Source organism: Aethalodelphis obliquidens, unplaced genomic scaffold (genome assembly GCF_003676395.1).
Source record: "Aethalodelphis obliquidens isolate GAN/ISIS:26980383/991018 unplaced genomic scaffold, ASM367639v1 scaffold3, whole genome shotgun sequence".
NCBI classification, from domain to species: domain Eukaryota; kingdom Metazoa; phylum Chordata; class Mammalia; order Artiodactyla; family Delphinidae; genus Aethalodelphis; species Aethalodelphis obliquidens.
The window spans coordinates 57,836,174-57,852,020 of NW_020837947.1; the positions used below are offsets into that span (position 1 = coordinate 57,836,174).

General features: G+C 42.8%; 1 long non-coding RNA gene across 2 annotated transcripts in view; it reads left to right on the forward strand.

The window, feature by feature from the left end:
* The first annotated feature begins 6,554 nt into the window (after positions 1-6,554).
* The window catches only part of LOC113611306 (uncharacterized), an 87,242-nt gene continuing 77,949 nt past the window's right edge, over positions 6,555-15,847 (forward strand). For both annotated transcript variants that reach the window (XR_003429397.1, XR_003429394.1), the window contains exon 1: positions 6,555-6,599. This is a non-coding gene — a long non-coding RNA (uncharacterized LOC113611306). The remainder of the gene's footprint in view (positions 6,600-15,847) is intronic.

Sequence of the window (15,847 nt, forward strand, 5' to 3'; positions counted from 1 at the left end):
AATGCAACCTTGCAGACACCTTGATTTTAACCCAGCGAGACCTGTGTCAGACTTCTGACCTACAGCACGGTAAGAGAATAAATTGTGTTGTTTTAAGCCACCCAGTTTGCAGTAGTTTGTTACAGTAGCAATAGGAAACGAATACAGTAGTAGAGAACTAATAACTACAGATATCTCAGAGTGAGTCCAGTTCTGCAATTCCTTAATCCAAACTCCTATATTATTAGACAGTTCCTCCTATATGAATAATTTCCCCATTAGCCTCCCATATTTCCAGACAATGTGACAGCATAAAATATTTAAGTCAAAACAAATAGACAATGAGTTGACTTATCTTGATTTTATAAACATTTTCTCATTGATCAAAGATAGTCTTATTTTTTTTGGCTGCGTTGCGTCTTCGTTGCTGTGCGCAGGCTTTCTCTAGTTGTGGCGAGAGGGGCTTACTCTTCTTTTGGGTGCATGGGCTTCTCATTGCATTGGCTTCTCTTGTTGCGGAGCACGGGCCCTAGTCATGCAGGCTCAGTAGTTGTGGCACAGAGGCTTAGTTGCTATACGGTATGTGGGATCTTTCCGGACCAGGGCTTGAACTTGTGTCCCTGCATTGGCAGGTGGATGCTTAACCACTGTGCCACCAGGGAAGTCCCCTTTTTTTTTTTCCAATTCCATTCACTCAGAATAGTCCCATCCAAATACACTTCTTCTGAAATGAGTTCACATGCATATCCCCTGCACATTCCCCGGGTTTTGTGCTCTAGGACCTTAGGAGATTAACTTTTACGTGTTACTTTTTAGATGCCAAGATGGGTCACTGACACCTTAACAGACAAGATGTAATTAAAGCGTAAATGAAAATGTACCAGTGGGCTACTGAGAGCAAACAGTCTTGGCTGAAATGGCTCAGGACAGCCCTGATTCTGAAAGTCAATTAGGGAGAGGAAAGAACTCGGGTATTGCAGAGCAAGGGGTCATATTGACCCCAGTCTCACTGTGCTGCAGACACCACAGGATTGCTCTAGGAAGGGATCTCCCCTTAAAAGCAGCCATTAGGCAAAACATCCTAAAATAATTTTTACTTGAAGTGTAGTTGATTTACAATGATGTGTTAATTCTAGGTGTACAGCAAAGTGATTCAGATATATATATATATATATATATATATATTCTTTTTCAGATTCTTTTCTATTGTAGGTTATTACAAGATATTGAATATAGTTCCCTGTGCTATACAGTAGGTCCTTGTTTTTTATCTATATAATTATTGGTTTTTAGGATAAAAATGAACATTTATATTCAAAAGACTAAAAGATTTTGAAAAGGTCATTGGGGTCTGTCTTATCCCTTCCTAGAGTGTTCTTGCTGCGCCATCTTGCAGCTCAGGAAGGAAGAGAAGGAACAGCCATGCAGAGGCATCCACTTTCCAAAGAGAAAAACAAATTAAATTTCCACTTTTCTACAGGTGAGAGGATCACAGCCACTGAATCACAAACTTTTTCAAACCACTGTTCCTTAGACCCTTTTCTACCTCAAAGCTTTCTGGAATCTCTAGACAAGAAGATACACGGAGCGCATACCATTCCATTCTGTTTTATTCCATTTCACTGAATTAAATTCATGTTTATTGAGCGCCTGTCATCAGTCAAGCATTGTATCAAGAGTTGAGAAAACAAATCAATAAGATACAATGTTTACCCTCAAAGGACTCACTCTTGAGTGGGGAAAACAGCAAACAGATTTCAGCTGAGAGGTTAGTGCTACAATAGGGGTAAATACAAAGGGTAGAGGAAGCAGAGGAGGTGCCAAGCTGGGCTGGTTTCGTGGGCGTGGGACCTATGTAGCCGCACAGGGGCCCACGCTTGGTTTCTGCTGTCCAGTCTTGACATTCTTAATAGTTTTTAAACAGAGGCTGCTGCATTTTCATTTTGCATGAAACACTGCAATTTACGTAGTTGGTCTTGGTGGTGGGGTTGTCTTGGGGGCAGCCTGTCCCTTCTATGCCGTACTCCCCTCTTGCCCAAGGACTATGGGATCACACCCCTTCTTGAGGCCCTTTCTGGGGGAAGGGCCAAGGCAGCACTTCCTATGCGTCCCCAAGGTTCCTGGTACAGTGCCGGCCAAAATCCCCTCATCCACCAGCTCATCTGACCCTACTCTGGGGTGTTCACAAAGGTGGATTTGGCATAGCCTCTGCCTCAGGGGAAGCTCACGTGCTAGAAGCTGGAGACCAGTGTATATATAATCAACTACAGACTGATATGGCCAGTGCTAGAAGCAGGGATGTAGATGTTCTGGGAGCCCAGGGAAGGATGAGCAGGGATCACAGTGTATATTGAACATTTATGACTTTGTGTGTGGTTTCTTTCTCCTGCTTCTCTTGGGAGAAAGAGTAATTTTTTTTCTCATGATTTTATTTCCATGAATGAAGGTCCAGAGAAGGGAAGTTTTGGTAGTGCAATTCTTAAAACTCAGAAAGGCACAAAACTTGGACTTGTTTGAGCAGAGGCCTTCTGCCCCTGAGATTGCACAGCGGGTCCTGGAAGCCCTACTCCACCAGACTGTGTGAATGGCTGTAGGTAACTCTATAGTCTGACAAACAGTCCTCTGTAGCCAACAGGGCCTTCATCATAAGGTCCTTCAACATATTTTCTAATAACTTGTCCCTGGGTAATCTTATCTTTTCCATAATATCTCCCTCCTCATTTGGAAATGTCTTGAGTGGTACCTTTGCTAGAGGTGGAAGGATTTTAAAGAGGAATCTTCATCCAGTGCTCTCAGTTATAAAATGTTTTCGTTGGCCATCCAAAGAAACAATCTAGGGGAGATTTAGGGTTTTTTTCTCCGTCTCTGACAGAAGAATTGTAAACAAATGTCTAGATTAAAAGGTGGCTCCCAATAGAAAAATTGCACTCTCTTGGTACTGAGCTCAGTGGAGGCAGGGCTCCTGTCCCATTGATCTTTGCTGTGCCTAGCACAGTGCCAGACACCTGGTCAGGGGCTCAGTCAACAGCTGGTGAAATGAAACAATAATAACGGAGTGAGAGTGAATGCTCTCTGGAACATGAATATCCAAACGCAATTTTTTTTTTTTTTTTTGCAGTACGCGGGCCTCTCACTGTTGTGGCCTCTCCCGCCGCGGAGCACAGGCTCCGGACGCGCAGGCTCAGCGGCCATGGCTCACGAGCCAAGCCGCTCCGCGGCATGTGGGATCTTCCCAGACCGGGGCACGAACCCGTGTCCCCTGCATCGGCAGGCGGACTTTCAACCACTGCGCCACCAGGGAAGCCCTCCAAAAGCAATTTTTAAAAGTATAACGGAGCTTCCACAACTTAAGTTGCTGAAAAGTAGCCAACTATATGGCAAGATCCTGGTCCACTCAGGATTCTGGACTGTATCTACCTTTAAATACCACGGTTATGCCTCCTCGATGCCGAGCAATTAGAGCTCCTTTTTCTCTTCAGTGACAGTGTACCCGAGCAGGACCCTATGGGGGCCTTCAGGGACAGATCCCTCCCCCATATCCTCTGTTGTAGCTCTTCTCTGAAGTACCCAGATAATAGTATCTCATGTATATTTCCTGAGTTTTTCAGGTGCTGAAAACCACCACCAAATGGAAGAAATTAACTGCTTGATGATTGCGACCGTGTAGCCCCCAGACCTTCTGGCGCCTAAGGGTTGATCGTGTTAACCTCCCTGTTACCTCACCATCAGCCAATCAGAGATTTGCGCACGAGCTGATCGCATATCCTGCAACGCCCCTCCCACACCTGGCCTTTACAAATGCTTTGCTGAAACGCTGTGGGGAGTTCGGGGTTTTGAGGGCAGGAGCCCCCCGTTCTCCTGGCATGGCCCTGCAGTAAACCTTTCTCTGCTCCAAACTCTGACATTTCGGTATTGTTTGGCCTCACTATGTGTCGGGCACACAAGCTTGCATTTGGTAACAACAGAAATGGAGGCCTGAGCCGCTTTCCAGAAGAGTTCCCGGCTGAGTTGCTTCACCACATCGCATGAGCGTATTTAACCAAGTGCCCTTTCCACGCAGAAGCACCAAACCTGGAGTCACTTACAGCCAAGGCACGGACATGCACGTCTCTAACGGAGCGCCGAGCTCTCTCAGAGCCAAATCCCACCTCCGGAGACTGACGACGCTCCGAAGTGACCGGGAGCTGGAGCCCATCTCCACGCAGGTCAGTCTGCGTTTTGATTCCAGTCGTGTTCTCCACCAGCCGAGGGAAGCGTTCAAGGTGAACAGACGCTCTGGGGAGCTGAACTGCTCCTTATTTCCTTACGAGAAGACCTAGGGTTTCTCCTAAAATAACACCTAGCATTTGTTTTACTGGACGAGGAGGGAGAAAGAAAGCAAAACCAAGTAAAACAGAATACATTTAAAATAGAATATCTCTGTAGTTGAAAATCTGAGATCAGACTCCTGCCCTGGGTGTCTTTCTCCTCCTTTGTGTGAGAAATAGCAACTCACTGTTGATCAGATGACCACCATAGCCATTATTAGTATGTGGCAGTCACACAGCTCCAGAAACGTGCAAAGTGACTTACTCTCATGCTTTACAATTTATTAAAGAGAAAATAATTCTTTGAAGCGAATTGACTTTTCATCTGGGAAGTGTCTACTGATCTCTGGTTCACTTAACTCAAGCAGCCAAAATACGTGCCTCATTTTCACTCCTGAATCTGAGCACCTTTGTACACAACCTCCAAGTTTCAGAATTTAACACTTTGGTGAAAAGTAAAGGCCAGATACAGTTTTTGTGAAAAACTTTTAGCCTTTTATAAAGACATCCCTTTGGCAGGACTTGTAATATTGGTAGTTAGAGTGAATTAAAATTAAAAAGAGAGAAAATAGGTTAGAAGGAAGAAGAGGATGACTTGAGTTGGAAGCAAATGTCGTCACCTGCACTACCGCGATCCTAATGCGGCATTTAGATTACCTTGTGCTGTCTCCCCTCCGCCTGTCCATCCTCTACAGCGACGGGCTCATAGAGGTGAGCATGTCTTCTCCTGCTTGAACTTGTTGATGGCTTTGCATTGCTACCCAGTGTCTGACACACAGTAGACAGAAAGCAAACACAAGTTGAATTTGTTTGTTGAGATTCCCATTTATGATACCCCTAGGCCTTAGGGAAGGAGGAGGGAAATAGAGATTTTTGACTGATTACTAATAAGGTGGGATGTTTTCCCTGTGCTTGTTGAATTTTTGTATGTGTGTGTGTGTGAATTTCCTGTACATTCCCTCATCTACTTTTCTGATGTGGTGTGTATACTTTTCTTTCTTTTTCTTTTTTTGTGGTACGCGGGCCTCTCACTGTTGTGGCCTCTCCCCTTGCGGAGCACAGGCTCCGGATGCGCAGGCTCAGCGGCCATGGCTCCGCGGCATGTGGGATCTTCCCGGACCGGGGCACGAACCCGTGTCCCCTGCATTGGCAGGCGGACTCTCAACCACTGCGCCACCAGGGAAGCCCTACTTTTCTTTCTTGATCTCAACATATACTGTTTAAACAGTTTCTGGTAAAAATGTGATAGGCCAGCTCTTAGCTCTCTTGGCAATGAATGTGCACTCGTGAGCACACACACACACACACACACACACACACACACAGCTGTTCTGTGACCTCTGCTTTGCACCATCATTTGGTAAATTGTGCTTGAACTGCTTCACTAAACAAGTCCTAGGCTCATATTCTTTTCTTTAAAACCTTGCCTTTTCTCCCTGTCCCAGACCTAAAGCACACATTAGCAGTACTAATATTGTCTAGGTGTTTAAGTCTCACCAACGTAGTCTTTTTTATTTTATTTTTAAAATTTATTTTATTGAAGTATAGTTGATTTACAATGTGTTAATTTCTGCTGTACAGCAAAGTGATTCAATTATACATATATATACATTCTCTTTCATATTATTTTCCATTATGGTTTATCACAGGATATTGAATATAGCTCTCTGTTCTAGACAGTAGGACCTTATTGTTTATCCATCCTATATATAACAGTTTGCCTCTGCTAATTTAAACTCCCAACCATCCCTCTCTCATTCCACCCTCCTCTTGGCAACCACAAGTCTGTTCTCTGATAGAGAAAGTAGTCTTAAGTACAGCGTTTAAATAAATTCCTTCACTAGGGAGGCCTAAGCTGTGTTCTGGAGTGAGCACTCTCCCCTTCGCTGGGAATCCTTTCCCAGGTCCCCACTCTGCCCATTGGCCCTATCTGCAGTCTGTTCCTTTTCCCATCAGCTGGGAATGAAGGATTAGGAAAGGAATTGATGTTCAATGAATGCACTAAGGAGCACTTCCTGCACTCTCATCACTGGGCAACTGGTGCAGAAAACACGTTCCCTTCCCATGCCCCCACCTCCACCTCTGAACTTGACCAAGTTGGGTGGTTGCACCATAGAGACAACATACACTTCAGTTGTGAAAAAATATGAAGTGGTTAAGAATTTGAGGAACTGGTTTAGATAATAAGTGCCATAGGAGTCAGAGAAAGGTGAGATCCGTGGGAACTAAAAGGATGGGGAAATTTTGCTAGAGAAAATGGGACTTGACTTGGAATTTGAAGAGTGGCTAGTTTGGATTGCAAAGATGCTCCAGGTGAGAAGAGAGAGTCTGAAATGGGGTTTCTATTGCAGAGAATGGGGAGGTAGGTGGATTCATTGGGTGGGGCTGGTTATCATGTGGCCTGGGGGACAGGTAAAGCCTGAGCTCTGGGCTGAGGACCTGCTGGGGACTTCCAAGCAGGGCCGGTGGAATCAGAGTTTCAGGAAGATGACTGCTGGCAACAGTGGGTTAGCAACGAAGAGGAGAGAGCCTGGACAGTGGAAAACCTTCTCCTGGGCCCAGTAGTCCAGCCATGCTGTTGGAGGAGGGTTTCATCTGAGGAGGGCAGCCAGAGCGGACAGGCTTGACCAGATATGGGGTCTGAGAACTGATTGCACATAGGTCAGAAGTTTAAAATGTGACTGTGTGGTGGGGTCCCTGACAATGGCATGCAGAATAGGAGGGAACTCTGTGTCTGGTCTTTGGTGAAAGAACCAAAGAGCTGGTTCAGTTGTAAAGCTTTGAGGGAGAGTGTGCACTGGTCCTCCGAGGGCCAGGGCCTCTGTCTCTCAGTCGCTTCCCTGCTTTCACGATCACCCAGGATTGCTTCGCTGTTTTGGTGCCACCCTGGGCTGGAGGAGATTTCATGAGGCCATCAAAGAGCCTGTGACTTCCATGCCAATCCTGACATTGGTTTGTCCTGCTGCTCCCATGCTTTCTTGGGAACTGGGTATGTGTGATGAGGTGCTTATCAGCCTAGACACAGCATGTGGCTCTTTCCTCCTTGGGCATAGGGAACTCTGCATCACTCTGCTGTTTCCCAGAGCTCTGTTCAGGAAGAGCCTAGGTTCCCTTTGCTCTCCATTTTTTCCAACCTATCATCATACTACATGCTCTTCCCCAGCACACACACACTCACACACACACACACGATATGAATACACTCTTTACTTTTCTGCATCTCCTTCAGCTCTTCCTTGATCCAGGCAAGAAGGTATTTATCTAACCCTGGGGTAGGGTATGTGGGCGGCTTTGCTCTTCTTCACATCGCATCTTTCCAATTATTTTGCCTAAGCCAGGGCAGAGCATTTGAATCAAGAACTGACTCCTGTGTTTTCCACTTTTTGCTGTGTCATCTCTTCCCTGTGGTAATTAATAACACATCAGGAAGAGTAGGAGCAATAAGAAATATTATGGAAAAATCCTGACGAATAATTCAATATATGAAGCAAATTTTGGGATGGGAGTGTATCTTGTGATTTTACTTAAAATTGTATTTTCATTATTATCCTGTCTTATCAAATATTTTTCTAAGACATAATTTTTTTTCATTCATAATTTGTTTTTAATTTGGCTTTTCAGCATTTACCCATCCCCCCCATGCCATTGTTTTCTTTTTCTTTTTTCTCTATTTTTTTAACGTCTTTTTTTTTTTATACAGCAGGTTCTTATTAGTCATCAATTTTATACACATCAGTGTGTACATGTCAATCCCAATCGTCCAGTTCATCACACCACCAACCCTACCTGCCCCGCCGATTTACCCCCTTGGTGTCCATACGTTTGTTCTCTACATCTGTGTCTCAATTTCTGCCCTGCAAACCTGTTCATCTGTACAATTTTTCTAGATTCCACATACATGCATTAATATACAATAGTTTTTCTCTTTCTGACCTACTTCACTCTGTATGACATTCTCTAGATCCATCCAAATCTCAACAAATGACCCAATTTCTTTCCTTTTTATGGCTGAGTAATATTCCATTGTATACATGTACCGCATCTTCTTTATCCATTCGTCTGTTGATGCGCATTTAGGTTGCTTCCATGACCTGGCTACTGTAAATAGTGCTGCAATGAATATTGGGGTGCATGTGTCTTTTTGAATTATGGTTTTCTCTGGGTATATGCCCAGTAGTGGGATTGCTGGATCATATGCTAATTCTATTTTTAGTTTTTTAAGGAACCTCCATACTGTTCTCTGTAGTGGCTGTATCAGTTTACATTCCCACCAACAGGGCAAGAGGGTTCCCTTTTCTCCACACCCTCTCCAGCATTTGTTGTTTGTAGATTTTCTGATGAAGCCCATTCTAACTGGTGTGAGGTGATACCTCATTGTAGTTTTGATTTGCATTTCTCTAATAATTAGTGATGTTGAGCAGCTTTTCATGTGCTTCTTGGCAATCTGTATGTCTTCTTTGGAGAAATGTCTATTTAGGTCTTCTGCCCATTTTTGGATTGGGCTGTTTGTTCTTTTAATATTGAGCTGCATGAGCTGTTTATATATTTTGGAGATTAGTCCTTTGTTGATTTGTTTGCAAATATGTTCTCCCATTTTGAGGGTTGTCTTTTCATTTTGTTTAGGGTTTCCTTTGCTGTGCAAAAGCTTTGAAGTTTCCTTAGGTCCCATTTGTTTATTTTTGTTTTTATTTCCATTACTCTAGGAGGTGGATCAAAAAAGATCTTGCTGTGATTTATGTCAAAGAGTGTTCTTCCTATGTTTTCCTCTAAGAGTTTTATAGTGTCCAGTCTTACATTTAGGTCTCTAATCCATTTTGAGTTTATTTTTGTGTATGGTGTTAGGGAGCGTTCTAATTTCATTCTTTTACATGTAGCTGTCCAGTTTTCCCAGCACCACTTATTGAAGAGACTGTCTTTTCTCCATTGTATATCCTTGCCTCCTTTGTCACAGATTAGTTGACAATAGGTGCATGGGTTTACCTCTGGGCTTTCTATCTTGTTTCATTGATCTATATTTTTGTTTTTGTGCCAGTACCATATTGTCTTGATTACTGTAGCTTTGTAGTATAGTCTGAAGTCAGGGAGCCTGATTCCTCCAGCTCCGTTTTCTTCCCTCAAGACTGCTTTGGCTATTCGGGGTCTTTTGTGTCTCCATACAAATTTTAAGATTTTTTGCTCTAGTTCCGTAAAAAATGCCATTGGTAATTTGATAGGGATTGCATTGAATCTGTAGATTGCTTTGGGTAGTAGAGTCATTTTCACAATATTGATTCTTCCAATCCAAGAACATGATATATCTCTCTATCTGTTGGTATCATCTTTAATTCCTTTCATCAGTATCTTATAGTTTTCTGCATACAGATCTTTTGTCTCCCTAGGTAGGTTTATTCCTAGGTATTTTATTCTTTTTGTTGCAGTGGTAAATGGGAGTGTTTCCTTAATTTCTCTTTCAGGTTTTTCATCATTAGTGTATAGGAATGCAAGAGATTTCTGTGCATTAATTTTGTATCCTGCAGCTTTACCAAATTCATTGATTAGCTCTATTAGTTTTCTGGTGGCATCTTTGGGATTCTCCGTGTATTGTATAATGTCATCTGCAAACAGTGACAGTTTTACTTCTTCTTTTCCAATTTGTATTCCTTTTATTTCTTTTTCTTCTCTGATTGCCGAGGCTAGGACTTCCAACACTATGTTGAATAATAGCGGTGAGAGTGGACATCCTTATCTTGTTCCTGATCTTAGAGGAAATGCTTTCAGTTTTTCACCATTGAGAATGATGTTTGCTGGGGGTTTGTCGTATATGGCCTTTGTTATGTTGAGGTAGGTTCCCTCTATGCCTACTTTCTGGAGAGCTTTTATCATAAATGGTGTTGAATTTTGTCAAAAACTTTTTTGGCATCTATTGAGATGATCATATGGTTTTTATTCTTCAATTTGTTAATATGGTGTATCACATTGATTGATTGGCATATATTGAAGAATCCTTGCATCCCTGGGATAAATCCCACTTGATCATGGTGTATGATCCTTTTAATGTGTTGTTGGATCCTGTTTGCTAGTATTTTGCTGAGGATTTTTGCATCTATATTCATCAGTGATATTGATCTGTAATTTTCTTTTTTTGTAGTATCTTTGTCTGGTTTTGGTATCAGGGTGATTGTGGCCTCATAGAATGAGTTTAGGAGTGTTCCTTCCTCTGTAATTTTTTGGAAGGGTTTCAGAAGGATGGGTGTTAGCTCTTCTCTAAATGTTTGATAGAATTCCCCTGTGAAGCCATCTGGTCCTGGACTTTTGTTTGTTGGAAGATTTTTAATCACAGTTTCAATTTCTTTACTTGTGATTGGTCTGTTCATATTTTATGTTTCTTCCTGGTTCACTCTTGGAAGGTTATACCTTTCTAAGAATATGTCTATTTCTTCCAGGTTATCCATTTGATTGGCATACAATTGCTTGTAGTAGTCCCTTAGGATGCTTTGTATTTCTGCAGTGTCTGTTGTAACTTCTCCTTTTTCATTTCTCGTTTTATTGATTTGAGTCCTCTCCCTTTTTCTTGATGAGTCTGGCTAATGGTTCATCAATTCTGTTTATCTTCTCAAAGAACAGCTTTTAGTTTTATTGATCTTTGCTATTGTTTTCTTTGTTTCTATTTCATTTATTTCTGCTCTGATCTTTATGATTTCTTTCCTTCTGCTAACTTTGGGTTTTGTTTGTTCTTCTTTCTCTAGTTCCCTTAGGTGTAAGGTTAGATTCTTTATTTGAGATTTTTCTTGCTTCTTGAGCTAGGCTTGTATAGCTATAAACTTCCCTCTTAGAACTGCTTTTGCTGCATCCCATAGGTTTTGGATCATGGTGTTTTCATTGTCATTTGTTTCTAGGTATTTTTTGATTTCCACTTTGATTTCTTCAGTGATCTCTTGGTTATTTAGTAATCTATTGTTTCACCTCCATGTGTTTGTGTTTTTTACTTTATTTTTCCCTGTAATTGATTTCTAATCTCATAGCATTGTGGTCAGAAAAGATGCTTGATATGATTTCAATTTTCTTAAATTTACTGAGGCTTGATTTGTGACCCAAGATGTGATCTGTCCTGAAGAATGGTCTGTGCACACTTGTGAAGAAAGTGTAATCTGCTGTTTTTGGATGGAATGTCCTATAAATATCAATTAAACCTATCTGGTCTATTGTATCATTTGAAGCTTCTGTTTCCTTATTTATTTTCATTTTGGATGATCTGTCCATTGGTGTAAGTGAGGTGTTAAAGTCCCCCACTATTATTGTGTTACTGTCGATTTCCTGTTTTATACCTGTTAGCAGTTGCCTCATGCATTGAGGTGCTCCTATGTTGGGTGCATAAAAATGTATAATTGTTATATCTTCTTCCTGGATTGATCCCTTGATCACTATGTAGTGTCCTTCCTTGTCTCTTGTAACATTCTTTATTTTAAAGTCTATTTTATCTGATATGAGTATTGCTACTCCAGCTTTGTTTTGGTTTCCATTTGCATGGAATCTCTTTTTCCATCCCCTCACTTTCAGTCTGTATGTGTCCCTAGGTCTGAAGTGGGTCTCTTGTAGACAGCATATGTATGGGTCTTGTTTTTGTATCCATTCAGCAAGCCTGTGTCTTTTGGTTGGAGCATTTAATCCATTCACGTTTAAGGTAATTATCTATATGTATGCTTCTATGACCATTTTCTGATTTGTTTTGGGTTTGTTTTTGTAGGTCCTTTTCTTCTCTTGTGTTTCCCACTTAGAGAAGTTCCTTTAGCATTTGTTGTAGAGATGGTTTGGTGGTGCTGAATTCTCTTGGCTTTTGCTTGTCTGTAAAGCTTTTGATTTCTCCATCGAATCTGAATGAGATCCTTGCCGGGTAGAGTAATCTTGGTTGTAGGTTCTTCCCTTTCATCACTTTAAGTATATCATGCTACTCCTTTCTGGCTTGTAGAGTTTCTGCTGAGAAATCAGCTGTTAACCTTGTGGGAGTTCCCTTCTATGTTATGTGTCATTTTTCCCTTGCTGCTTTCAATAATTTTTCTTTGTCTTTAATTTTTGCCAATTTAATTACTATGTGTCTCGGCGTGTTTCTCCTTGGGTTTCTCCTGTATGGGACCCGCTGTGCTTCCTGGACTTGGGTGGCTATTTCCTTTCCCATTTTAGGGAAGTTTTTGACTATAATCTCTTCAAATATTTTCTTTGGTCCTTTCTCTCTCTCTTCTCCTTCTGGGACCCCTATAATGTGAATGTTGTTGCATTTAATGTTGTCCCAGAAGTCTCTTAGGCTGTCTTCATTTCTTTTCATTCTTTTTTCTTTTTTTTTTTTTTTTTGTGGTACATGGACCTCTCACTGTTGTGGCCTCACCCGTAGTGGAGCACAGGCTCTGGATGCGCAGGCTCAGTGGCCATGGCTCACGGGCCTAGCCGCTCTGTGCATGTGGGATCTTCCCAGACCAGGGCACGAACCCCTGCATTGGCAGGTGGACTCTCAACCACTGTGCCACCAGGGAAGCCCCCTCATTCTTTTTTCTTTATTCTGTTCTGCAGCAGTGAATTCCACCATTCTATCTTCCAGGTCACTTATCCGTTCTTCTGCCTCAGTTATTCTGCTGTTGATTCCTTCTAGTGTCGTTTTCATTTCAGTTATTGTATTGTTCATCTCTGTTTGTTGGTTCTTTAATTCTTCTAGGTCTTTGTTAAACATTTCTTGCATCTTCTCGATCTTTGCCTCCATTGTTTTTCCGAGGTCCTGGATCATCTTCACTATCATTATTGTGAATTCTTTTTTCTGGAAGGTTGCCTACCTCCACTACATTTAGTTATTTTTCTGGGGTTTTATCTTCTTCCTTCATCTGGTACGTAGCCCTCTGCCTTTTCATCTTGTCTATCTTTCTGTGAATATGGTTTTTGTTCCACAGGCTGCAGGATTGTAGTTCTTCTTGCTTCTGCCGTCTGCCCTCTGGTGGCTGAGGCTACCTAAGAGGCTTGTGCAAGTTTCCTGATGGGAGGGACTGGTGGTGGGTAGAGCTGACTGTTGCTCTGGTGGGCAGAGCTCAGTAAAACTTTAATCCGCTTGACTGCTGATGCTGGGGCTGGGTTCCCTCCCTGTTGGTTGTTTGGCCTGAGGCAACCCAACAGTGGAGCCTACCTGGGCTCTTTGGTGGGGCTAATGGCAGACTCTGGGAGGGCTCATGCCAAGGAGTACTTCCCAGAACTTCTGCTGCCAGTGTCCTTGTTCCCACAGTGAGCCACAGCCACCCCCGCCTCTGCAGGAGACCCTCCAACACTAGCAGGTGGGTCTGGTTCAGTCTCCCTTGGGTTCACTGCTCTTTCCCCTGGGTCCTGATGTGCACACTACTTTGTGTGTGCCCTCCAAGAGTGGAGTCTCTGTTTCCCCCAGTCCTGTCCAAGTCCTGCAATCAAATTCCACTAGCCTTCAAAGTCTGATTCTCTAGGAATTCCTCCTCTCATTGCCACGCCCCCAGGTTGGGAATCCTGATGTGGGGCTCAGAACCTGCACTCCAGTGGGTGGACTTCTGTGGTATAAGTGTTCTCCAGTCTGTGAGTCACCCACCCAGCAGTTACGGGATTTGATTTTGCTGTGATTGTGCCCCTCCTACCGTCTCAATGTGGCTTCTCCTTTGTCTTTGGATGTGGGGTACCTTTTTTGGTGAGTTCTGGTGTCTTCCTGTCGATGATTGTCCAGCAGCTAGTTGTGATTCTGGTGTTCTCACAAGAGGGAATGAGAGCACGTCCTTCTACTCTCCCATCTTAGTTCCAATCCTTTTTAAGTTCTTTATTGGAGTATAATTGCTTTACAGTGGTGTGTTAGCTTCTGCTTTATAACAAAGTGAATGAGCTACACATATACATATATCCCCATGTCTCCTCCCTCTTGCGTCTCCCTCCCTCCCTCCCTATCTCACCCCTCTAGGTGGTCACAAAGCACCGAGCTGATCTCCCTGTGCTATGTGGCTGCTTCCCACTAGCTATCTATTTTACATTTGGTAGTGTATATATGTCCATGCCACTCTCTCACTTTGTCCCAGCTTCCCCTTCCCCGTGTCCTCAAGTCCATTCTCTACGTCTGCGTCTTTATTCCTGTAAGACATAATTTTTAATGGCTGCATTATTTATTTAACTACCTTTCTGTTGTTAGGATTCATTGTGTCTTAGTCTGTTAAGGCTCCTGTAACAAAACACCATGGAATGGATGCCTTATGTAGCAGAAATTTATTGTTCACAGTTCTGGAGGCTGGAGGTCTGAGGTCATGGTGCCAGCATGGTCAAGGAAGAGCCCTCTTCCAGATTGCAAACTTCTCTTTGTATCCTGACCTGGTGGAAGGAGGCTAGGGATCTCTCTGGGGCCTCTTTTATAAGAGCACTAATCCCATTCATGAGGGCTCCACCCTCATGACCTAATTACTTCCCAGAGGCCCCACCTGCTAATACCATCACTTTTAGGGGTTAGGATTTCAGCATATGAATTTTAGGGAGACACAAACATTCAGATGATAGTACTTTTGTTTCCAAGTTTTTTTTCTTTATTTCAATTTCAAGTAAGTGAGTTATGAAAAGCATTGCACGTTAAGTCTTTGACTACATTTCTCTTTGTTTTCTTAACATGGATTCCTACAGAGGGATTGCAGAGTCAGAGCACATAAACATTTGAAGGACTCTTGATAATTGTGTCTAAATTGCCTTCCAGTTAAGTGGTTCCAAGCCCTCCAAACCACAGCACCTATTTATTCGCACTGTCAGCAGCCTTATTATACTGAGTGTCATCAGTTCTTAGAATCTTCTCTATTTTGAGATTCCATCTCTCTGTGTAGTTTTAAGTGGAATGTCTTTATTTGTAGTCAGGTTGGATATTCAAAAAGTATTGGGAAGCTCTCTGGAGAAGTGTGGGTTTGGGTTTGTAGGGGAAGAGGGCAAGCGCCTTGATAGACTCAGGAAGGGATTACCGTGGGTACCCAGGAGGGCAGGTGAGAATGTGGGGTGAGAAATGGGAAAATGAGAGCTTGGCCATGGTGGTAGGGTGGGAGGTCTTCCTGGGACGAGGGGATGGAGTCAGGATACCCAGGTGCCACCCAAACCTTCAATTACTTGAGAATCTCAGCGTAGTCACACTCACTTTTATTTTGCAGCCACCGTATTAAAAAAATGAAACCTCCCTGGTTTCTTTCTAAGTAAACGAGAAGACAGGAAAACTGTGAGGCTGACATACAGCACATTCCAAGCCGGACCCATTTGCTGGATTAGCAGCAGATCAGCACAGATTATGGGCATTAGACGTGTTAACCTCCCTAGATGCCCTTGATCTTCCCCCTCCTGATTCCTGAAACACCACTTAACACTCTCAGTCAATACCAGAAAACATATGGTGAGGATAAACACTACCCCATAAAGAATCTCACCCCTGCTCTCCACAGGACATTAACTGACCCATACTGGCACCCCTAGGGGGAGGCAACAGCAAATTGTAATGGAAAAGTTACTATCTTCTTATTTAACTTTCTATATGAGAAAAAGATCCTTTGGATGTCTAAGAACAATAAGAAAGTGGT